Source organism: Bombus vosnesenskii, unplaced genomic scaffold, assembly GCF_011952255.1.
Source record: "Bombus vosnesenskii isolate JDL3184/JDL3185 unplaced genomic scaffold, Bvos_JDL3184-5_v1.1 scf7180000016148, whole genome shotgun sequence".
NCBI lineage: Eukaryota > Metazoa > Arthropoda > Insecta > Hymenoptera > Apidae > Bombus > Bombus vosnesenskii.
Genome location: NW_022884287.1, coordinates 11,660 through 38,096, shown reverse-complemented (window position 1 = coordinate 38,096; position 26,437 = coordinate 11,660). Strand labels below are relative to the sequence as shown.

General features: G+C 40.9%; 1 long non-coding RNA gene and 1 pseudogene across 1 annotated transcript; both read left to right on the top strand.

Moving 5' to 3' along the window:
- Window positions 1-376: 376 nt before the first annotated feature.
- LOC117241566 lies at window positions 377-24,519 on the top strand (annotated as a pseudogene).
- On the top strand, window positions 16,836-17,684 carry LOC117241567. Its single transcript, XR_004495061.1, has 2 exons — window positions 16,836-17,514; window positions 17,651-17,684. It is a non-coding gene; the product is annotated as an uncharacterized LOC117241567 (long non-coding RNA).
- Window positions 24,520-26,437: the final 1,918 nt, after the last annotated feature.

The following is a 26,437-nucleotide window of genomic DNA, read 5'->3' as shown; positions in this document are numbered from 1 at the left end:
GTTGGTTCTTGAGACCAAGTACCTATCTAAGTATAATAATCTTTTGTACTTACGGTTTAGTAAGAGGACTCGAGTAAAACGATTACTCGTTAAAAGGAACAATAGAATAATCATGCCTCCGCAGACGGTGGTCTCTGCTTTCATGCCTCATCGCGGAGAATCTCAGCGAAAAAAGTATCCCGAAGCGTGAGCTGAAAGGTGGCTATATAGGCTGCCTAGTGAATGCCGTCGCCATGGTGGAGCTGGCGTGTAGCAACTCCCTAAGTCCAGGAACCTAATCCTGCGTCAGAAAGACAAAATTCGCTACGGAGAATAGTAAACAAAAATATATATATAGGGAAGAAGAGACAAAGATTAAAGATCGTTAAGAATTAAAGGTAATTTAATGATAAAAGGGAGAAAGAATTGTGTAAAAATTCTACTGGGAAAGAAAAGAAAGAAGAAACCTCCAACGAGAAAGACGTGCTCAGAAGCGAGTCCCGCGTAGCGCCATGTAGAGGAGCAGGAAGAAGCGCAGTCTTCCTCAGGCATTCCAGCGTCGAGTAATGCTGAAGCATATCCTGACAGGGCAACCGTTGTCAGCGGGCTCCAGGCACCAGCACAATGACTACCAGGCGAGCTCGGGCTCGTTGCACGGCGGCCACCACCACCACCATCATTCTGGTCACCAACAGGATCAACAGCAACACCATCATTACAAGCAAAACAGCAACGTTCGTGGAGCGACAGGGGGAAGCCAAGGACGCGGAGTCGACGTTTACTACTCGGTGGTCCATCAAAGAGCCAACGTGCATCAGGCTGCCACCACGCCATCTTCCACTCACAGACACCCTTTGAATCATTCTCAGTTGAGCGTGAACAATCTTTCTCAACGATTGAATCACTCGCACGCTCTTAATCTGTCCACGTTGTCCACGTCGAAGCATTCTGTGAACAGCGTCAGTCCTGTTGCCGGTGGGAATAACAATAACAATAATAATAATCTGTCGACTACATTGGGGGTGATATCCCCGGCGCCGCTGCACCAGGACAGCAGACCTAAAGCGAATGGAGGCTTTGATATCTCGAGACTGTCCAGATTACCCCGTCAGGCGACACCTTCGCCTGCACCTGCTCTTCAGGGTACGACTACCGGGGGACAGTTAACCGGTCCCGGTTCCACGGCGTACCCCTTGAACGCTTCCTGGTCGTCGTCCCTGTCAAGGAATCACAAGGACCACGAGGTTAGCGCGAAAGAGACGTTGACCAGCTTGGGTTTATTGTGTCTAGTGTCGTTGTTACTGGCGCTACTCTCGTTGATCTTCTTGCTGAAGATCTCACCGTTAACGGTGACGCCGAGTAGCCTGATCAGCCCGGAAGAGTATACGATTGTCTACGAGGGGACGTTAGCGCTGTGCGCACTCGCCCTCTCCCTAAACCTCTGCTGTCTCCTCATGTGCGCTATACAGTTCCTCTTCACTGTGAAACTCGTCAAGACTTCGTATCAAGGACATTGGTGAGTAGAGTTTTCGTTTTATGCCACGCTGGGTACATCTGTGATTTATAACGCTTTAAATACCTTTGTACATAATCCGTACTTTACTCAACCCGAAGGTCGAACAAGGTGTGAAAAATATATACGTTTAAAGTTTGTATCCTTAAGATACTGTTATCTTTGAAAATTCGGAAGTCAAACAAAATACACAAAGAGAAACTTCTAAAATTGCAAATAAACGTTGAGATACAAATATCCTTTAATCCGAACTATACATATGATGGAAAGAGGACTCTCATAGTCATCGACATTTTCCCTCCTAAATGTCAACAGCATCCATATTTACATTGTTGCTGTTGTACATGTAACTTTTCAAACTTACTTAGGTATTGATAAAGAAAAGAAAAACAAGCATTTTCCTGGTAGCTGGGAATTCGCGGGATTCGCGGTCGAACGATGATTACCATTAATTTCTATAATCTGGCGACGCTATCCTCAATCATTATCCTTGTGCCGGAATATAAGTTCTCATTCGTCCATGCGTGGCCTATCTGTGTGCGTCTGGAACAAACGCAGTGTCCCGTATCCCGTGCGATATATCAGGGGCCTGTCTAGTGTTTCTTCTCACGCGGCCTGGAGGACGAAACGCAAAAATTCACATCCTGTACTTGACGTGCAAGCGTTCACCGACCGCGTGTCCCGTTTTTGCTGATCAAACACGTGTCTGCAATCACAATACGATACTGTGTGGTGAGATGTATCCGTAAATGCGTATGTTTCGTGACGCGAACCTTGAAAATGAAAATTACACTTTCGTTTATTCCTCGAGCGTCGTGCACGCAGGAAATCGTATAATAATTTTATTAGTAAGATTTTTTTTATATAGACTACGCTATATTAATTTGTGACCAACCTGAAAGATCGTGACACGCCCTTTGTGTAGAAATTGCAATATTCTCCGTTTTACCTAATAATTCTCCCAGCAAATTCAGCACGCACGTTCGCGAAAAATATTATCGAATACACACAGTGCAGTGCAGATCAAGTTACAAAGGGAATATAGATATGCCCGCCTCCCGTGACACTCAACTCGAAAGCGAAAATAAGGCTCGTTAAAGACGATACATACTCCTCGAGATGGGATCTGTGGTTTCTGCTCGGAAGTTCCCTTATCGTTGGTCAATCGGATTTCTTTTTTATCTTTTTCGCTGCCGACCGAGACAAAGTAAGCATCGCCGACTCTAATTACTAGCGAATGGAAACGCGCGTTAAGTTATGCAGATTGGCCGAAATCGTCGGCCAAATCACTGTGTGTTACGTCGCGTAACACTCTACCTAGCCGAGGCCACACACCGCGGGCAAGATGGCAACCAGATGTCTTCGGATACTCACTGCGTACCCTCAACAGTCCCAAGTACCTTCCATAAATCTCATAGATTTCCTAGTAAAGGTCCTTCAAACCAAACAAACGTCTGTTTCCGAAGAATTTCCAAAGACTATTGTCTACCACGGCGTGACAAGGGAAAGTTAGTTTTTCTCACGTACGCTGCAACTTTCCTCCCACTAACCACTTTCTCCCGAGGGCGGTTAAGACCCTTCGTGTGACCAATTAACAACGAAGCCTATTCCCTCACTCTCCTAACTAAAATCGTCACCAACAAATCCGATGGATGGAGACAGCATCGTCTCCCAAGACAGTACTGATTTTACATCCTTCGAACGGTCAACATCCTTCAACCGGGTATACACACCCGTAGATCAGTCACTCACTCATCTCGTACATACGCACCAGCGTAACTGTCTTCGTTATAAGCTGTTGGAATAAACGGTGAAATATAACTTACTCTGCTGTGTCATATTCATTTAACCACCTCTGTTATCTTAACCGAAACAGGGGAACGACTACTTCGCGGCGTCGATTCACCGAATCGTAGCGAGGATTTACGCCTCTCGCTGACGCGTTTTCCTCGCGACCGCGTCTCTCCGCGAACGGTCGTAACACTGTGATTACCCTCAACGGACACGCCGTTTTGAGTTTTTTCTTCGGTTCTTTAATTCCGTCCTTTTTCTTTCGCTCAGTTTTTTGGCCAGTGGCGGGTCTTTTATCGCGTGGCGAGTTTGATTCGCGTGGGAAAATGTCGTGTGCTCTTCGGCAGATAGAAAGATCATTGTTTCTTAAAGCATCCAGACGTTGTGCGTGATTGGTATATTAAAGTTTCTTGCGAATGTTACCGTGTGACCATGTCTCCCTTGTGACCGTAATTGTGCGACGATGTTTTCCTGCAAATATTACCATCTAACAAGTTTTTCCAACGAATATTACTGTTCGATCAGGTTTTACTCGAATCTTGTTCTTCCCTTGATAGGGTCCTTATATAGAGTGTCCCAGGATTTCGCAGTCAAATCTATGCCACTATATTCCACTGACTATTTTAATGTACCAAACTACGAAGATGCGGCTGATATTGTGCGTGTTGCGTTATTCCACAACTAGGCTTGATTGGCAGGCCATTGGAACGAGATTTGTTCAAGCTGTTCGAAATGTTGGAGAACGAGCCGTTAACATTGTAATGTATGCAACTACAGAGACGTATCGTAACTTTTGTTTCCAGAACAAATAACAGAGAAGAAGAGAATAATGAAGATTGGACACGGACGAAATTAGCTGTCGATCTTGAAACTCGTGCACTGCGATTTCAGATAATCAAATTAGCATAGAATGAGATTTGGGAACGGGCAGAGTATATTCCGGAGTTTGGATATATATATATTTAGAGTAAAGATTGGTTCTTTGCGAGAAACGTTTTTAAGCAACATATGAAATTCTTCGTCTATTTATAGTATATTTCATTTTACTATAGTGGGAGCAGTATTCTATAAATCGGTCTATAAGAGTGCGAATTTATTATCTTAACGCTAGCTCCAACTTTATGTAAATTCTTATATTATCCGACTAATCAATTTCTCAATTTTTGTTGACGTAAGAATCTATATAAAGTTAGAAGAAGAGAAGAAACAACAATGACTGTACAATTCTAAATTAAATGTTGAAACACGGCCTTTTGCCCAGGCCTGGTAGAGTTAGTGTTAAATCATGCTTTGTAATTATTTATTTTGGCTGGTGGTAAGCAACGGTAACGCAAACACTGATCGAAGTAGACAGGTGTTCGTTAGACAGGTATTCAGGCCCCAGAATTTCCAGGTCACCGATTGGGGCCCCTGTTGTAAATTTCTGGTGATTCGCCCAACTATTGGTTAACTAAGAGCAAAGAGAAGAGGACAGTTTACATCTGAGCTACTGCTTCGATTAACCACATCTGGCAGAATAGCCTTTAGGGAAGAAAGTGTACCGTTTTCTGTGGTCGACCATCCTTTGTTTTCTTTTCTGAACAATAGATCTAGCTTGGACATTGATAACTAGCGGCTTATCGATCGTTCGATGACACAGGACACAGCCATTCTTTATGCTACATTATCACCACGACTAACTTTTACAGCTGTCTGCTAAGTTAATATTACCGGTTGTGTCACAGTATCGCAGTGTGCCCAGAAGAGATAACCGGAGGACGATTAAAATTGCAACGTCACCGGACGCTTCTCGTTTCCCTTCTTTCTCTCTTTTCCTCGTCCTTTCGCTCAACGGTTGTTTCCCCTGCTTTGCCTCCGGGGCTTCCAGACAATTCAAGATTCTGCTGAATTGGAATGCCCGATTTTCTCCTAGAGAGCTGTTTAGCTAGAAGGAATAGTCCGAGTGTCGACGGGTATGCGAAGAACTGTCTTCTTGTGCTCTTAACCACTTAACTACGTTCGACGTGCTTATTCGTTATTGCTTGATTTTACCTGCTCACCCCATAGAGGCATTTTTGAAATTAAACTTTAAAAAGTTAAAAATTAATTGTTTCCAAAATGTTTTCAAATACTCCGAAGATCGTTGGATATTTTCGTGCTAAAATTACAAAGTAAAATATGCACAGCTGTATCCGTATTATTAATAATGGAGGCTGACTCCTACGATATTTTTCTACCATAAAAATTTCTACCATAGACCTCCCCCAAATGTAAGGAAATAAACCCCGCAGTTAACAAATTAATTGTTTCCAAAATGTTTTCAAATACTCCGAAGATCACTGGATATTTTCGTGTTAAAATTACAAAGTAAAAGATGCACAGCTGTATCCGTATTATTAATAATGGAGGCTGACTCCTACGATATTTTTCTACCATAAAAGTACCGCATGGGGCCTTACACAGTAGGAAATGGCTCATAGTTGGCTGCAGTGGTGACACGAAATCGAACTTGACCTTGAGATGCTGGATAACATTGTTGCATTACGAAATGAAATGTGCTGTAAATGTATTTTCAATGGAGCTGACTCATGTTTTCTGCAGGTTCTGCCATGGAGCCTCTCCAAATGTAGGAACTGCGGCATAAGTTCCCTAATAAACAATAGGAATTTCTGTTGTAAACTACAAATTACAAATTACGAAACCTTCCGCTCTAAATTAACTAAAGATCACCAACAATTCTCCTTCGTTCTGAAACTAATTCTCCGACAATGGTGTTCCCTATGAATGAGTCAACTGGCAACGAAAGACCAAAAGCAAGAGGGTTCTCGGTCAGTGTCTCTGGTGCACGCCAGCTAGGAAGCCTTAGCCGAAGGTCGTCCGGCTGAAGATAACTGCAAAGTCTGCAAAGTGGCATTGTTAGCGAAGGAGAAGGAGCCCTGGGGTGTGCAGACGTGCTCCGAAAGAAGCACGAACTTTAATGGTGGGTCCCAGTAGTAGACGGCCGTTCCTCTTCGCTTGCTCATTGTCACTCGAAGCTCGGTGCCCGTCCCTCCTTCCGTACCACGCTACCGAGTCTGAGACGCGAGGATGAAAGGAAAAAAAGCCGAAGTATGACACAGGTCCAACGACGACACCAACGACGGCGACGACGATCACAGAGACACGCGAAGAATGAAAGACAAGCGGCGCTGCTAAGTGCCGGCTCATTACTTAAATGGTCCGTAATAAGGGATCTCTGGTGCTGCTGGCGCGAACACGCTGAACAGCAGACTTTTCGAATAAAGCCACTTTTGGACAAAGTAGTTGCTGGCTCACGAAGTTTTCTTCTTTCGTTGTTAGAGGGCGCGATCCTAAAGTAGGCGCGCATTTTTCTTCGCGATCTCACGTTTCGATCGCGGATTTCGACGTATTGGGGAAACAGGTTAATTGGATTATTACTGGAGAGACGTGGATGGATGAACGTTTTCATCGTTTCGTTCAATGACGGGTGAAACGTGTGAAAAGAGTTCGTAAGGTTTAAGCTGGGTGAGAAAATACAGCTTTGAATTTCCTATAAATGAGAGTTTAACAACGACGTGTCAAACACGACGCATGGAGCATTTGTACTAAATTTCTTATTAAATCTTGTTAATTCACTAGCTAAAAAACCAACTATTACATCGAATATGATACGACCAATAAAAATAAAGATATCGATACGAAGAATACGAAACGTAGATTCTTATGAATATGTGCGTTTCTTTAGGTGTATCGCTCCTCCAAACGACAATTCGCCGAAACACACATCAACTTTAACCAATGTATGAGAAATCGTCTCTAGCGCGTTTTTGTGCCAAGATGAACGCTACTGTGACCCCGAACGAACCGTGAAACTGAACGATTCGATCTGTCATTGAAAACGCCCATCGGTCGCGAAAGTCTTGTTCGTTTTTCATCGACGGCCCGGTTTTACGTTACACGCGTGTCTGGTTTCTGTTCACGGGCGGTTCTTCGTGCGTCAGAGCGTCCGAGCATACGCGTGCACCCGTTCGTCTTTCCACCAGAAAGAGAGATTAGGGCTCTCTGTCGTGGCTGTTGGCATTCCACGCCTTCGAATCCGGCATTTCAAACTTTTTTCACCGACACAGGGCACTACGGAACGGGAATAAATTTGGCGGGCCGTGACTGCGCCTTAATATTCCAACAAGCAGACAGAAAAACAGAGAAAGAAACGGGCACTCGCGTGTCTCAATGCTTGTAATTTATTTTTCGATTAATTCCCAATCACCAGCCGATAATTTTGATGTTTCCAGCTGATGATAAATCGAAAAAGTGAATAGAGGACTTCCAGTAGAATTTGCGTGATTCATTCTTGGCGTTGATTGGCGTGAATTGTTCGTCAAGACGTTATTTTTTCAAGGGTATAAAAATCTGTCAGTTAGGTGGAAACTATCAATTTGTATACGAAAGATACGATCGTATTTGAAGATTGTATCGTAGTCATCTGATTTATCGTGCAAATTTTGCACGTGACAATCTATATTAAGTTTGTTGTAGCATTAATTAATCACAGAACGTTACAAGAAAACAAATTTGGTTTGGCAAATATAATGGCCGATGTTATGTAGATATGTGTGGCGGATCGGTATCAATAGGACGCCGACAAGTCGAGCCGCGGGTACCAACCGCCAACACTAGAGGGCTACGACGACAACGAGTCTGTCTGTCTAACTCTCTAGGGGTCGAATATACGAGCGATTGATATAAATACCGCACCTAGCGAGACTCACTCTACGTCTAAGGCAGGGACTACCGAGCATAGCCTTACTGACAAGTCCACCGGTAGTCCCAGGACGAAACACTCTCTCTCTCTCTTTTCTTCCGTCACATATGTAATGTTCGAATTTGTAAACTATTAACTTTTTCGACAAGGAGGTATAAGGAACAAGTTAAAGTAGACGTCATGTTATGAATCATCTGCGAGATATAAAAGACTTCTTTTATGAGGGATCAACACCTCGTGAAGTCAGATTTTATTTATAACATACGATTTTGATTTATTTGTTTGAGGTAGTATGTCGTGATAGGGTCGGAAGGAAAACTCAGATTTCTTGAACGATAAATGTTTATTCGCTCTAATGTCAATGAGTACACTTGATACAGGATTCGCGACTGTATTCGGTTCGCGAATGCGCGGTTATAAGATAGAGCTTGGAGCGTCATGGCGTATAAATACGTATGGTGATGTTTCGAGCTCGCGGAACACGAAGGTTTTCTTCTCGCCGTGTCGCGTAATCGGGTGAGGACTGATTTTCTCTATTCGCTCCTTTAAACGGTTCGCGAATTCCGGGTTGGCCTGTTGCTTCGTTGGTACGAAGAATTCTGTCGGCAATCGTATGCCAGTACCGTAAACCATTTCGACTACCGTTGCGTTCAGGTCCTCCTTGATAGCGGTTTTTATGCCTAACAAAACAATTGGTAGGACTTCTACCCAGATGCTCGTATTGTGACATTTTATTGCTGCTTTTAATTGTCGATGTAGGCGCTCTACCATTCCGTTGGATGCGGGGTGATAGGCTGTTGTGCGTAAATGCTTAATGCCGGGCAACCGGCATAGTTCATTGAATAGGTTTGATTCGGACTGGCGTCCTTGATCAGTCGTTATTTTTGAAGGTACGCCGAAACGAGCTATCTATGTAGAGAGGAGGGCCGAGGCAACGGTTGTCGCTATATTGTGAAGTTTCTGCCTTCTAAGGCGTGTCGAAAATGTTTGACTGCGGTGTATATCGCGAGTAGTTCGCGATCGTACGCGCTATATTTTTGCTGAGCGGGGGTCAAAGATTTCGTTGCGAATCCTAGCGGTTGTAATTGGTTATTCGCGCGTTGTTGTAATACTGCCCCCATTGCGTAGTCGGACGCATCTACCGTGAGGCTGATAGGTGCACCTGGTATCGGATGCGCCAGCATCGTGGCGTCCACGAGTGCACGTTGCGATTCGCGAAAGCTGTTTTCCTACTGCTCCGACCACTCGATGAGCGCGTTGCCCTTTTTCGCGCCTTTTAACAGGTCGTTGAGCGGCTCAAGTGTTTTTGCGGTCCCCGGTATGAAACGTCGGTAGAAGTTTATCATACCGAGGTACCTACGTAGTTGCTTGGCGTTCGCGGGCTTCGACAATTTTACAATCGCTTCGACATTTTCGGGCGGCGGCTTACTTCCGTCGGGGTTTACCGAGTATCCGAGGAATGTGATTTCGTGCACGCCGAATTCGCATTTCGTGGGGTTTATCACAACGCCGTAATTATTGAGACGGTTGAGCAAGATTTTCAAATGTTCGCGATGTTGGTTTTCGTCGTTCGAGGTTATGAGAAAATCATCGATGTACGCGTAGACGATATCGAGCCCGCGTATGATTTCGTCGACGAACCGCTGACATGTTTGCGTGGCGTTCCGAAGTCCAAACATCATATTTGTTGTTTCGAGAAGTCCGGTAGGCGTTGTTATCGCGGTTTTTTCAATGTTCTCGGACGCAATCGGGATTTGGTGGTAAGCGCGGACTAGATCGATTTTTGAAAAGATTCGCTTACTATGCAGATGTTGCGCGAAGTCTTCGATATGTGGCGGTGAGTATCTGTCGGGTGCGGTGCGGGCGTTCAACGCACGGTAGTCGCCACATGGACGCAGGTTTCCGTCCTTTTTCGGCACTACGTGCAGGGGTGATGCCCACGGGCTTTTCGATGGTCGCATCACGCCTTGCTCGATCATGTGTTCAAATTCCGCTTTTATCTCTTTAAGTCGATCAGGTGCAAGCCGACGCGGTTTGCTGTAGACTGGTGGACCAGGTGTAGTTTCGATGTGGTGTAGCATACCGTGTCGAATTCTCTCTTTTCCGAAGATCCGTGGGCGGGTGAAGTCCGGGAATTCTGCCAGGAGTTGGTGGTATGGTGATTCGCCGATGACGGTCTTGTCGGACGCTTCGTCTGTTGTGGCGGTGTATCCCCTTGATGACGTCTGTGTTATCGTATCGATAAGCCTTTTGTTTCGCGGGGCCACGAGCAACCCGTAGTGGCTTAGAAAATCCATGCCAATGATGGGTGTTTTGACGTCGGCTACGGTAAAATCCCACTTAAATGCTCTGCGTAGGGACAGGTTTAGGTAGGGACAGGTTGGCCGCGAACAGCTCGTACTCGCTTCTGTTCACGTGTCCGTGTAGCTTGTTGCGCGGGTATACGCAAACATCTGCGCCGGTGTCGGTGAGGTAGGAGATCCGCGAGTTCTTGTCCGTTACGAATATGCGGCGAGATGCCAAACCGTCGTCGTTTGCCGCTTTTACGGACGGCTGGTCCGGTTTTCCGAGTTCCAGGAGCAAGGGGGTGTGCACTTTCTCGCGCTTTCTCGGAACTGTGTGTGATAGTAACACAGCCCGTCTTGCCGCAGCGTATCGCGAGGGCGCGAACGGCGGCGGGATCGTGTACGCGAGCGTGATTGTACTCGTGCCCTACGGTGTTCATTGCTTCTTTGCTCGGCTACTAGCGCTCGCATCTCGCTCATATGGGCGTCCATTCGCGCTACCCGCTCGGTGACCTAGTTGGCGAAGGCTGCCATGGCGTCGCCTATTCCGCTATTCTGGCCAGGTGGGAGGGTTATCGCAGGTAGTCGGCCTGCGCTGGTCGCGGCGATCTGCCCTGATTCCAGGGTGGCTTCGTAAATGTTATCGGCAATTTGTATGCGGGAGTCCAGATCGTTGTTCTGTACAGAGGCTAGGATGCTCCGTATGCGCTGTGGAAGTCGACCTTCCCAGACGGTGAAAATGACATCGTCTGCTAACGAATTGGTGGCTAGGCTTTTGAGATCACGGTAAAACTGAGAGGGCTTCCTGTCCCCCATTTGCTCGTTCTCGATTACCTGTCGGAGTCTCTTGGCCTCCGACTCTCCCAATCGCTTGATGAGCTCCTTTTTGACGTAACGCTCTGTCGCCGGTGCGGCGTCGAATACGTCTCGAATTAATCTCGCGTGCGACTTGTCGAGATTCGCGATGACGACCTGGTATTTTTCTTGGTCACTAGTGATCCGGGCAGTTTCGAACTGCACTTCCAGCATCTTGAACCACAAGTCGACGTCGTCAGACCAGAACGGTGGCACGTGGAGAAAGGCGCTAATCGAGTCTGCGTTGTCCCTGCCGGCCTTCGTACGTGCGGAGTGGGCGTTATTGGTCATTTCGAACTGATTTAGATTCATTGTGTTACATTTCACGAGCACTCGGGGATAATCACGTCGGGGTCACCAATTTGAGGTGGTATGTCGTGATAGGGTCGGAAGGAAAACTCAGATTTCTTGAACGATAAATGTTTATTCCCTCTAATGTCAATGAGTACACTTGATGCAGGATTCGCGATTGTATTCGGTTCGCGAATGCGCGGTTATTAGATAGAGCTTGGATAGCTACGATTCGAGATACGCTGCGAGTGCGGACAATGATTACACGAGATGTCGAGAGCTTAGATAATTATTCGGCTCGAACCGTGTAAGTATAACGATCGTGATATACTGCGGTAACTCGCGGTAATAGACTGACATTTTTGTCGCGATGCTGCTGCGGAGGAAGGCTCGTTGGGATGTGTCTAAGGATGCGAAGGCATCGGATTCGTTGAGAAAAGCTTTGGTTCGGAAAGTGAGGGAAATGTACGTTAATGTTTATTGGCTAATTCGTGTTGGTCGTTGGAAAAGGATGCTAGCTGCCCTTGAGAGGGTGTTGCTAGCGGGCAGCGTCGTATGTGAGAGCTAGCAGATTTCTCGTGTGTCCCCGTGGTAGGTGGTCGACTTCGAGACTGATAAACAAAGACTGTTTGTCTCTTTGGAGGACCTTAGCTAAAATAAATCCTAAGATTTATAGCGGTCCTTAGGCTAGCTGGAAATATTCGGTACGAATGTCTCGACATCTGGCAATCATCTTGTCCGCAGGTATAGGGTCTTTGTGTCGTGCGTCAAGCGACGTAAACTGTTGGGAAGTTTACTGTCAAGTGCCGCCACATGTTCAAGGAAAATGTATCTGCAGCCGGTTATAGCGGTATTTACGTTACGGATGATCTATGGGAAGATTCACACGAACAAACCTTTATGGACTAACCAAATTTATTTTGTTATTAAAAACGATCTACAGAACCGATCGACGACTGGTGTACAATTTAAAAATTGCTTTTCTATAAAAGCAAGAAATCTAATTTACATCGTGTTCTTCATCTGTCGCCTCCATATACATCCTGGTGGCAATAAAATTCTGAATTTACGAGAAATCCGTATTTCGACTTAAGCTTATCGATGTTACCGACTGGACAAAGCCTTCGAGGGTTTAAATTAACCGATCGACCCTTCGTTGAAAGGACGAGCAAGTGCCAGGAAACTATCGCGGGAACGCTCGTAAAAGCGCGCAATGGTTCGGCGTGGTAACCTAGGAAGAGGAACAGGCGCGACTGAATCGTAACGGTTGTCGTAGCCCCTTTCAAACGATCCGTGGCCACCCTTCAGTTTCGGCGTCATTAACCCTTCCCTTCTTTCTTCCTGGTTCACTTAGAAACGAAGAAAATTCCGGAGGTAGTTTGCTCTTAGCAGCTGCAATTTTTTTTTCTTTGTTTAGTCGACACGAAGCATTTTGGAGAATTTCTGTGATTGCATCGCGAAGGTACAGAGAATAAGAAAAAGCGCTCTTTGTTCGTTGACAACTTTCTGTCAATTAGAAATAAGAGTAAACGGCATAACAGTTTTCTTCTTTGCCACTGTATACGTAATTTTTGTTAGACATTAACAACTCGTATTTTTCGTGAGCAAATACTGTCGAGTGGTTATACACTGTATATGTGAAGCTTCGTTTTCTTCGCGCGAAATATCCATGTTGTTCTTTCTATAGTTGTGTTCATATATCATGACGTTCAGCCTACACGTGCCCGAGAATGTAATGTAACAGATAATTGGGTTCGAGCTGTAAATCTTTCATTTGCAGCATGACGCGAATCTAACAATACTTCTTTCCTTGTTCAGATCATGAATAGTTTTGTCGCGTGCAGGTAGAATCATATGTCTAGAGTATCCACGGGTTTCGTGTTTACTTATTTCTTTAACTAACTTCGGTTTTAACCAACTTCCTATTAACCAGCAAATTAATCAAATACTTTCAGAATCAATGACAAGAATATACCGAAAAGTGTCGAAAGAATCTTAAAGGTACAATCATTTTCCTAAAAGTTATCTTGAGACGTATTGTATCGTTAGTCTCATAGAGTTAACCACTTTTCTCTAGAATAATACTCGAACACAGCTGTAGCTTTCTATAAATTTCCTCGATATTCGATTGAATTTCCCGAGATCGTTTCCAATGACGAGATCGCAGCAGTTGTTACGAAGAATATCGGAAGAGCGAAGAACGCGTATGTGTGTCTGATCCATCATTCACGATAGTCTCTACGGTCCATGCGTATGATCCATCATCTGCGTAACCATTTTACAATCCTCACCGTGGAAATGCCGATCCGCGATGCTATTCTCGCGCGCACTCGACCGCTTAAGAGTGTCGTGTAAAATTAAGGTAAAAAGTAAGGAACTTGTTAATTTCCGACAAGGAGATAAAGTTCTTTTTATTTTTTACTCAATTTATACAATTTTTTCGGTTCGCGATGGTACACTTTCGATACTTGGATTAGTTAAGAATTTTTTTATTAGACTGACTGGATGATTTTGAAGGGAGAATTTATATTCTTCCATTCGTTGGAGTGGGAGAAGGTTTTGTTTATACTTAGTGTAAAATTCGGAGAACGGCTGGAGTGATCGAATGCCACTCAGGCGGCTGAGAGCGGATGCTGACCGGACGGTCACACGCGATAAGGCGTTCGGAATTTCGGTTTGTTATATACAGCTGCTCGAATTTCGTCTGTGACAAGAGCATCGTCCAGAGACGTTTCCATCATACACAAATAACTTTGCTTTTCTTCTTGCAGTCGGAAGCGTGGAGAATTCGATGTTTCTGGCTGATCTGTTGTTTTATCATTTGCGCGGCATTTTTTCGCGGTTAGAAGAAAGATGAGATTAATATCTTTGTGGTATTTTGATACGTATCGATCTGCCGATAATGTCGATGCTGGTAGGGGAAAGCGTGGTTGAGAAGAAGCGCGCTTTTTCGATAAATTATGAATTATGGCTAACGGTAATTCATGCAATTTACATAATCTAGATGGAACAGACGCTTTTCAAGATCGCTTGTCGACTCATTTATGTTTATAATTTTCAGGAGAAGAAAATCTAAACCTTGAATATATTCAATTCGAATATGTACTGTAACCTAAATTCGGGTCTTTTTTCGACTTTCAACGATATCGATTTTGTCTCGATTGACTTCCTGCCGGTTTACGTGCTTTTATTCTTACTCCTTCTTCTTCTTCCGGTGTCCAATGATTCCTTTGAAAATCGACGCGGTTAGTACCGAAGCGTACGCTTCCGATGCGGAAAGTACGCGATCGAAGTGCGTGGCTTCTGACCGGAAGCGTAGCCTTGCAAACGCGATTAGATTGCATTAGCTACGAGACTGAAATTAAATCTCGAGTCGGAATTGTATTTAATTTTCTTCGGGAAGTTCAATGCCGGAATCGAAAATTGGACGATTGAATAGGGATTCCTAGTTGATTTTAGACGTCCCTCTTCCTGTAACTCCCACCGAACTTGCATTGGGCGTTGTTCGTAGGCTTGTCGTGCGGCAAACCGTTTCGCAAGAGCTTATTTGCATTTCCTCTAACTGCGGTTCGCATAAGACGCGTCAAAGGAATATTGACTACTATCTATTAGGTCAGATTTTTTCACTATTTTCTGCTTCTCGTAGGATTGTAATGTTACAATACCGGTAACACGAAGCTTGATCTACGGCAAATAATAAAATATCTTTGAGATTAAAAAATATAAAGATTTGAAAATTAGGACATTTGAAAGTTTGTACTTACTCGACTGAATTGCTATTAAGTGACGTTTAAAACTTTTAATCACAAGGTTGAAAGTAATATAGTTAGTAATTCTAACGAACACCTATCCTCAGATAGATTGGTATACACACGCGAGTCGACCGTATTCTCCGGGAATGAAAACAACTACATCCCTGGAACCTGGAACACGTGATTTTCCGCATATCCATTAAAGCAACATCGGTCAGTGACTCGTCTACGGTGCAGTCGCTAGACTCAATTAATGACCACGTTCTGGTCGTAAATATAGAAAAGGCAGCGAGATATTTTAGTTTGTTGGCTAACTGGGCTGAGGTTGGGTCAATGTTTCTGTGGATTTCATTTACCTCTTCCGGCCTCCTTATATTTTCTGAATTCTTACAATTTCCGAGATACCAGTTCATAACAAATTGATTCTTATTATGGCGTAGGATATAGTAAATCTTATTGTCTAAAAATACAGGAAAAGATTTCATTTTAGATGATTATTTCATTAAAAGATTATTATTTTTTTTAACATTCTATTCAAGCGTTTCTTAAGACATTTGTTCAAAGAGATGTCAGGTTATAAAAAATTGAATCAACCTTCCCAAAGCTCCTTAACCTCTTGTTATTTTTGATAAATCAATAGCATTACGCAATATATACCGTGTGATTTCCCTAGACGATCTAGTAGCACTCTTCTTTTCAACCTTCTTTCAAAACGAGAAACAAGAAGAGGATTTACCAAATATCATTGTCATCGAAGCGCAGAGACGCTCCGGTGATTCTTATCTCCATTCATCTCTCCGAGTGAAACTATTTGACGTCGCCTTGAATAGGCTCAGACAGTTTTGTCGGGGGTCCGTGTCGTCGACTGTAGCCAGCTCGCACGATCGTGAATGGAAAAACTCGTATAAAATCAAAGGGCCGACAGACTCTTCCTACTTAGACGAGATCAATGAGATCTCGTTCAATAGAGAAGTTACCTTCTCGACCGCCGGCGCCGTATTACCCTTCAAAGTCACCGGAAAGTCATATAAGCCAACCGATGCAGCCTAACCTTTATCCACAGATAAAATAGGTTTCTCTTATTCCATCTGAATTTTTAAAGAAACCAAGACTTGATTTCAGTCTGGTTAAAAGCTTCGCTCGATTAAAGCTGTTTTTCAAGCAATAACCTACTTTGTGAATTTCATGCACGCGAATCCAAGTATGTATGCGGCAGAAATGAAGCTTTCGTGCATGTCTAATTGTAAGTTGATGCGAAACAATGCGCATGCGCTGAAATCCCATCACTTTGCGGATCCACATTGTGCCTTTTATTAAGGCGCCTTGTTTGTTTACTCTTCTCGAGCTAATTCTTCACTATTATTATCTACATTATTTTCACTGGCTAACAACTGGTTGGTCTGCAATTGCCTAACCAATACAAATTTTTCGTTACGTGCATATATTCGAAAGAATTCGAAATTAAATTATCATGTATTACGGGCAGTTACGATAGAGTGACACAAAGCAATCTGTGTTTGAATGCCTCCACTCGTGGACAATATCGATATAAGCTAAATGCGATAAATCGCGAACGTTTGATTCGATTCATGGGAAATTTACGCGTTTTTGAATCGTCCCGAGTCGCACGCGAAATGCAGGTCAGAGAACCGTCTAATATTTATTGTTGAGATCGTGGGCTTGATCTTAATGGCGCGGCGGCACGCGATTCTTTACCAACTATGCTCCTTAACTCCAGCTCTCGACCTTCTTCCCTATTCAACTAGCTCGAGCAGTGAAATTGACTCTGCATGCCTGTGATTTTGGCAGGGAATGGGAGTCGAGCTCGTAGTGAATGCACATTGTGTATACGTGTTTTAGGTGGTTTGTGTGAGTTTGTTGCGGAGATTCGAGACATTTATTTAACCTCTTTATCATATTCGAGCCTGTGCAATATAACCATATCTTAAATGTAATAGGTTTTATTTTTTATTGCAAAGTTCTTGAAATATATAATGCACACAATAAGTGTATAATATTTTATATATATAAATTATATTTAAGAAGTTTGGGATAGTTTAAAGATGAAATAAATTGCTTTTTAAGTTTAATCTCTTACTTTCGACGAAATCAAGTTTCTCTGGAATTTGGTGGAGTTTAAGATTTGATATCGGTGTCGTAGGGGTTATGTGACACTTTAAGGTGGAATAAATCTAGCGAGGAGTTTAAGGTGCGGCAAAGGAGCGTGGAATGTTGCAATAGAAATTTATTGCAGTGTTAGTGCATTGGTAGATTGATCAAATTTACGTGTAGCGTGGGTAACCAATGGTAAATATTTTGCAATGTGTATAATTTCTCAGTAATCTGAGGCTTATAAAATCTATTGACAACTAATGGAAATTGTTGATTTAACAGATCAATTTTAAATTCCTCGTTAATCTAAATTTTTTAATCCTATTTACAGCTAAACCTTACGACGAAAAATTAACGAAGTGGAATAAAAATGGCATTGTGATTCTTCTCGTCGTGTATTGGTGTCACATCAAATTTAAGAGACAGTTTTACTTGCGGATGATGCGTGTTACGTTGGTGAAGTCGACGAAAGCGTAAAATAGGAGCTCGTCCGAAATACACTAACGCGGAAGGTTAAATTTAACGCAAAAGGCTGAGAAATTAGTTTAGAACTCGAAGTTTCATTGGTACGACGCTCTTGAAACGCGTTCAAAGAGGTCGGCGACCTCGAAAGGGGATGAACGCAACTGTTTCGTGGGAATTTCTTATTGTGGCTTATTTGGATGAAGCTACTTTAAAATCAGCGCTGGATTCGTCTGTATTTTGCCCGGAAATCATAAAATGTTTAGGCCAGGCGACTCCATGTACAGAAAATGTTATGTCCACTTTTTACGTCCGTAGAATTCAACTCTTTACTACTATGCACTTCTTCTCCAAAAAAATATCACGTTTCAATATTAAAAAAGTTTCAATAATATACTATCCATTAGAAGAATGATAACATGATAACCTTACAAATTATTAGTATTAACAAATTCTTATTGTCGTATAGAAATGCCAACTATTGCTTCGGTAAAACAAACAAAGGAATTTTACAGGTAAATTTTACAAATTACAAGTCATCTTATAACGCAAAATACGACGTGTAAAATTGTCTCAATTTATTAATAGTATTAATAAATTATTATGATAAAGGATGCAGGAATCTTAGCCTCATGAGAAATTAGAGATGAAAATGAGTGGGAAAAGATTAATCACTGGTCCTCCTAAAAAGATGCAGTCCCATGGATGGATGGTTGTGCGAGTATTAAAGCAGCGCAAAACCGTTCCCCGAATTCTCATCCCGGACATCGTACGACCAAAGACAAAAACAACTCACTCGAGGGCATTGCGGAGAGACATTCATCGAGGACACAATAGTATTATTCCAGGAAGTGCTAGTTCTTCCTAGATTCCGGTCACAATGTTCTTAACGCCTGGAAATTAGTCTTGACCAGGAAACATCTATACCGGCATGTATTTTCTGCCGTGATTGTAAATCTGTTTGGAACATGCGGTTTGTCCGTTAATCTAGGCGCTGTTGTTCAATTGAGTCAATATTATTTGTTGGTAGATTAGTGTGTGCAAGAGCGCTCTATCCATTATTGACCAATTCGAGCACGTATTGGTAAATTTCACACCGGCAATTACGGTGAAATCGTTCGTGGTCGCTGGAAATTAGCAGTATCGTTTGCGGTCGTGAGCTGATTGACGCTGCGTGAGCGGGGAATTATGTGAAGCAGCTTTGCTTTGTCGTTTCATGCATTTAATAGGTTTACGGCGGTGGACAGAGTTTGTAAAAAATGAAGACAAGGTAGAAAAAGATTATTTTTCATTTTTTACTATTAGATTATTTTCAAAGTGATCTTTTCAGTGAAATATGATTGACAAAAAATAAGATCTATAATTGAATCATTATAGAAAATAGAATAATATTGATAATAAAGAAATAAAAATCAATTATAGAATAATATATAATAATAATAATAATAATAATAACAATAATGTGGATAGACTTTATGTTTACTTTTATATGTATAATGATACTGTTTGATCCTTGAATTAAAGTTAAGATTAACGTTGCGATTATGATTATCCTTTGTCTGACTAAATATATTTGAAGTATCAATTACAGTAGAATTTTGAAAGATTCTTGGCTGTTAAACAAAAAACTGGTTCCTTTATTGTTAGGGAAGTGATACATTTACACTGTACATGAGAGTGTGTGTGTAAGGGTTAGAAGGCGTCAAGGACTTAGTGGAGACAAAAGACTGTTGCCGGATGTTAGAAGAATCTAGGATAGTCGGTTGGCGACCAGCGTGCGTGCAAGACGTTCTTCAGAGAGTAATATAGATGTATAACTGTTGTGTGGGAAATATAGTCAATAATTTGTATTCCCAAATCCTCGAATTTCCTTAACATTTCTATTTCGCTCAATTATCATAGAATCGTGAAACTGACTTTCACTTCAAATTTTGTCTGTTTCAGGAGTAACAAGTACCTGCAAAAATCATCCATCAGCCGGATATGTGCTGTCGGAGGGGTTTTCATTAGCATTCCCGTCTTCCTAACTGGTAAGAACCAATTCCTTCAATTCTGTCGACTTTAACCTTTTGAAAGATACTAGTACATAAGTTATACGTTTAATTTTTCTTGAATTCAGGCATGAATCTAAAGGATACTGTGAACTATCTCTGAGTGTATGAAATCAGTTTAGAAATCCAATGGAAATAAAGTTAATTTTAACGCCGAATAGTCATTATTTTTCTTAGAAAAATAAAAATGATCGTCTTTTAGGGAAGTTTTAACAGATTAATTTATAAAGAGCTGAAACAGCATATTCATGTCATGCATGAATACGGCTGGTGGATGGATCGAGATCTAATCTAAAGTTTACGTTGTATCATGCTAGTTTACACAGCTATCATTCGCTCGATCGATCGTTAAGCTGTTGAACTCGATTCAAGACGGACATTTTGACTCTGTTCAGAAGAAAACTGCGTTTTAATAAATTTGACGGAATAGAAATTATGATAGACCACAACGTTTTTTTAATTATATCATAAAATTTATTTATTTTTTTTAATGTCATGTTAGAAACTTCAAATACTGTCCAAAACTTCGAACGTAATCGTTTTAGAAATTTGTAAATTACTTAACGACCAAAAATATTGAATTCTCTATTGCCTGAAGATAGATTCTCTATAATTTAAGTAATTTATTCGTCGAGAATTGATATATAAAGACTTAAATAATAAATTAATTGAAAAATAATTTGCGACTAGTATTGAAAATTTCAATGAAAAGCATATGTATATAGTTTACGCTTCGAAAATTATATGTATTGAGAATATGTATTTGCGCTGATTCTTTGTCCCGCTTGTTATGGCATACGTGTTATAATGATCCTCTAACAATGCTTTCAGGTATGATATTGTATACATTCATCCAGTTTCATTCGACGCCGGTGTCACGTAAAATGGATACTGGGGTTGCGAGAGAAAAGAAAGCTGAGTCGTAGCCCAACTATTAATTCTCTTTTATCGAACTTTATTATGACTTTGGCACTTACAGTAGAATAACGTTGAACAGAGAGAGGGGTGTTGTACAAGAACAGCAACTAGAACGAGAACTCCCCGGGCTGGATGAAGTCTCGGCTTATATACACCCTGGCTTGGGGATGTTGGGGGGTTTGGTGTGGATTCCAAGGAGTCCGAAAGTCGGTGTTGGGGCCTTATCTCTGATGGGGACTAAGATGCGTCGCGGCGTTGGCGTCCGACAGTCGGGAGTCGATGTCTTTTCTCTGAGAGGTAAGTGGTGTCACACCGGCAATCGTTACGTCGATTTTCATAGGCCTTGGCATCGTGTTTTGTGGATGCGCAATGGTCCATAACGTCTTCGTGTGGCAGAGGGTAAGAACACATCGCTATTAAAAAAGAAAACGAACACGTTCAAACACGTCTAAATCATCTTTTATGTGTATTTTACGCGGAAATCATTTTATCGTGAAATTTTGTTTTTCAGAGTTACCATAATTTATCTGGTAGAGTTCATAAAAATTTTTCTGAAATCAATTGCAAGCTTTTAGGAAACCAGGATTTTTCACATTTTTAAGAAGCGTTATAATTATATTGCTGATCTTTATTTTATTCGTGCGAAATTGAAAAGTACGCAAATGGCGCAAAATGCATAAAATGCGCTAAAATATACGTATATAAAAAAACAAATCTCGATTAAAATTTTATTTCTTTGATTATGTTCGTAAAACTACAAACTTGTATAAAAATACGCATTCTAGTTATAAGTGTTAAAACATTCGATCTAGTCCTTATCACATTCATGAAAACCTCCATTTAACCATTCGTTGTATCAACGAACATTCATATGCAAAACTTACCCCCTACCACATCCTCCGCGTATTAATATAATCCCCCTTTATAAATTATACACTTTAGAGTGGACTGGTTGGGTCAGAGTGATATAAGCTTACAAGTTCTCGAGGAGTTCTACCGAAGTTACATTTACGTTTGCATAATTTCACCGAAAAAGATACTCTGTAGAATAACAGGTTCGTTTGTTTATGTGATCCGCGATCGCAACTATTTCAAGGGGATTTTATAAATAACCATACACACGATATTCAGTGTATTTTCGTATTCTCGTTTATTTTTGGGAGATTTGTAAAACTGTTGAACAAAATAATTGAGTAACGATTATTGTTACGCCGCCTAAAACATCTGCACGCCAGCCCGCGCGACCGAACAACAACCGCCTGCGTAACGTCACTTCGACCCTCAATAAACCTAAGGACCCACCATAACTTTCACTTCCCTGCATTGTTTCACCATATGTCTTCAATCCGTTTGTCTTGAAGAATTTCTAAAGCTTAAAAATATTCTCGAAACACAGTCGGTTTTAGAGGTGTCCTTGGGTTTATTAGTCGCACTTAAAACACGGAGAAAGCGGGTATGCACCCATTAGGAAAATCCGAATAGCCCTGTAATAAAACAAGCTAGGTTTTTCTCACGCACACAGTCATCTACGCACCACGATGGTAGGAGACTCCCTACTCATCCCTTCGAGCACTAGTGCAGGTCATGACCAATCGACACCGCGGTTCGTTACCCTCACTTTTCCTAACGAAAGTGGGACCAACGAATCCGCGTTCTTTAGGCACAGGGGCATACCCACACCGAACTTTTCTTCCGTATTAAAAAAAAGAGCGACAGACAGTCTACCAACTAACGCCTAACGCGGCAGTCTACACATAGCGCGAGAGTCGCATACTTCACGCAAATCTTTTGTCGGTTCTCGGTGTTGTCTGTCGAACATACATCTTCTCTCCTAAACATATCATAGTGCTAAGTCCATTGATACATTAATTTCCATTATAAGAGCCCTGCTCTAGCGTACATATCTATCGCATCTTCGTGCGACAAGTTGTTAACTATTTATTTCTCTGCGTCAGTGTAATCTAAGTGTTGGAAATATATAATTTATAATTCTGTGAATCACAGTGTTATACAAACTCAATCACCCCTATTATCTCAACGGAAATCAGGGGATCGATCAATTCGTGGTGTCGATTGTTATAATCGTAACGGGGATTTACGCCCCCCGTTGACGTCTCTCCTCGCGATTACGTCTCCCCGCAATTGGTCGAATTTACAATTATATTTGCTGAGAAAAAGTCTTTTTCTCTGTACCCCTCCTTCTACTTCAAGCATGTAGTATTGACAATAAGATTGACAATGGCTGAAAGTAATCCAAAAGAGTTTTCACCATGGTTATCGGTAACGAAAAAGATTTGAATCATCTTTAATACTTATTCGTAACTAGAATCATTTCAACTAAAATGTAAATTCTTATATTATAACTTTTTTAATTTGTTATGGCCCCTGACTACACCCTAACCTATCATTCTTATTTCGTAGGAGAAGACGAATGCCGTGAAGGCGTTAGCGCGCGAACAGTGCGAAGCGGCGGTACAGCTGCAGCGTCAGCAGCAGCTGCAACAGCACCAGAACCAGCACCAGCTACAGCAGCAACAACAACTACGTGGCCCGTTAACCATCCACCATGCTGGCTGCCCAACGAAAGTCGGGCCCGTGACGAACCAACTAAATACCAGCCACGCAACGCACGGCCGAGCTGCACAGTACCAACACTATCATCACCATCATCATCATCGACACGTGTCAATGTCTCCACCGCCCTTGTTGCTCTCATCGCCAGCTCCGATCGCGGCGACGCACAATCATCTGAACGTGAGCTGACACAGAAACGTGGTTACGCCACCGGATACACCAGCAGATAGATCGCCACCGAGTCCTGGAAATAAGCTAAATAGATCGCAGCCTTTGCCACGGGAAGCAACCGGCAGCGTCAGTTCTGGTCTTCCGGCTGCCACATTGGATCTAAGTAGCGCAGCAACCACCAATAGTCCGCATGAATTGTCCACGTTAGTTTAGAAATTTGGTCCGAACATTATATCTTCACATAGGATTGGAGATTAATAGTTGATAGTTAATTTACACATCGATCTTTTATTTGTAAATTGGGTCGTGGTTTAGAGTTGGTTTGTAAAAATTCGGTCCTAATTGTTAAATGATGAATATTGATTAAGAATAATAGGCATTGATGTACCAATCTTTTTTTAACTTATATACTTGAGCACACGCATTGGAAATTTCACTTTTATTCAGTGAAACAGCAACTTCATTACTCGCTTATTCAATACGGCAATTGCATATATTTCATGGACATTTTAACAATGTTTTGAATAATTTCTAACGGTACAATTGTGATGAAGTGAAAAAAATCGTGATAAGAAACAGAGAGAAAAGTTGCTCGTTAATGAATATTGACCAGAAATAAAGTAATTTCTAAAGAATATCCCGAAGACGTCGTAAATATTACGAAAGGAATGATTAATTTATACCCGCGTGTATCTTGCCATTACCCTACTATTATTATTATTAATATTGTTAGTAGTACTCGATTACATTATTATTAATATTAATATTATTGCCTTATTATTATTAATGTTATGGAACCTCTAGTCCTAGGTTACTTTCGCTGCCACGAAAGGATAAGATTTTCGAATTTTTGACTATTACGTGTAATTCAAGTTTTCCTGTTGCGCATGCGCAGTAGAAAGAAGGTTAGCGGAACTCAAATCTCGAACTATAGAGAGTTGAAAAGTAGTAAAAGTAAAAAAGCACGAATAACATTTGTATTTGTGCTGGATTAAGTTTGATAATTGAAAATTGAGTTTGATGATAACATTTTTTTCGTATTCGCTTTGGTAAATATTAGTTTTATTTAAAATTGAACAAAGCATTTTATGGTTTTCAAATACGGTACATAATCGTAATATCGAATTTTGTAAACTGATAGTAAGAAACTCTATAATTCGAGACTGGAACTTTGATCAAGTTCACATTGAACGTAAACTGACTTAATTTTGTTATTTAAGCGTGTATACTATACGTGTTTGTTCCTTCTTCACTTGTGCGCAGGCTATAGCTTAATTACTTCCAATAAACGCAGTTATATCGAATCAATGACCGATACAAATTTAGATATTAGGATTATTTAAACAAGAGATTAAAAACTAAAAAGTATTGTTTTTATACTGCATATGTACATATGCAATATGAACGACAGTTTGAGTAATAATATGTACCCCTCTTCTTAGTTTACTTTTGTATATTTTGCGACATTTGATATTAATTTTATGAGGAACGTACTTACACTTTATCTTTGTAATTAAATGTGAAATGAAAGAAAAGAAATGACATGAGAAAAGGAAATTCGATGTATGAGTATATACGAATTGGCGGAATTAAAATTTAACGCTATATTTAAATAGAAGACGTGAAATATCTTCTCATCTTAAAATAACTTGATCATTCCTATTCTTTTACATAAAAACACTTTTCGACTGTAACTTAAGAAACATGTCTGCTAACGTGAAACGTGCCAGAAAAAATTAACAACTTCCATTAAATTGGCAAATCTCTCATTAATATCGTAAAACTCGCGTTTACAAAGATCAGATCAGTGTACATAATATACAAAACAAATGCAGAATATATAAATATAGCACATACGTTCTGCATTATATTCGAATTGGGCAGGGTAACCAAGTGAAAATATGTAAATTTCACGATGTGTAATGTACACTTTATCGAACTTGTAAGTAGTGTAGAAATAGAATATTTTACACGTAACAAAATATACAAACGACAATACACAAGTTAAATTATTTGTTAGATCCATGTATAACAAGCATAGTACAAAAGTGTTTTAGCTTTCTGTACTGGTAATTATGAGAAATACCAACTTAATAGATGTATTTGGTATGTACCTAGTTAAGAAAACAATAAATTATTCTGAACAGATAAAGCGTTTAGTAGCTTGTGAAGTATGAATTTTCGAAAACGTAAGTATTTTATATCTAAGTAGTTAAGAAACGCGGGCAAGGGAAATCAAACAAAGGAACAAAGTTTTTTTGTTTAAAAATATTTAATTTGTTGTTCTATTATCCGAGGTTAGAAGCGATAATGTACAAAATCTGAATAAATAAGATTCTTCAATATTATTGAATTTTAATTCTAGGGTAAAGTAATATATCCGCATATTTTATTTATATACAATATGTATAAATAATGATGTGATTTGACTAATTTTGTTGAAAGAATATTTGTACTTTTTACGTAAAACTTCAGTCTTTTACAAACTTTCTTGTAATTAATAAACCAGTAAACACAATATTAATAAAATCTATTAAAATTATAAACAAACTCATAAGTTTTAATTTTAGTCCTTAAAGGTTGAAATATTTTGCTCCAATGTCGAGACATTTGTTTTAATCAAAAACATTACTATACTGAATCGATAATGTTGCATGTGCCACGAAAATGATGATAGTGTCAGATAACTTGTTGTGAAACGAAAAAGCATTGCATGTACATTTCTGTTGTTTTGTTGACCATGAGTTTGATGATCTTTTAACCTTGCCCATAGCTAAGAAATCAAACAGTATATCTAAACGAAATTAATTTCAAATTATTTTTTAGGTTCTAAGCTTTTATCTAATCTTTCAGAAGTTGCAAAATTTATTCCACAAGAGTCTTTTTTATCATAACCAAGTACACATCTTAAAACCATTTAAGTCTTCCTTAGTAATTTCTTC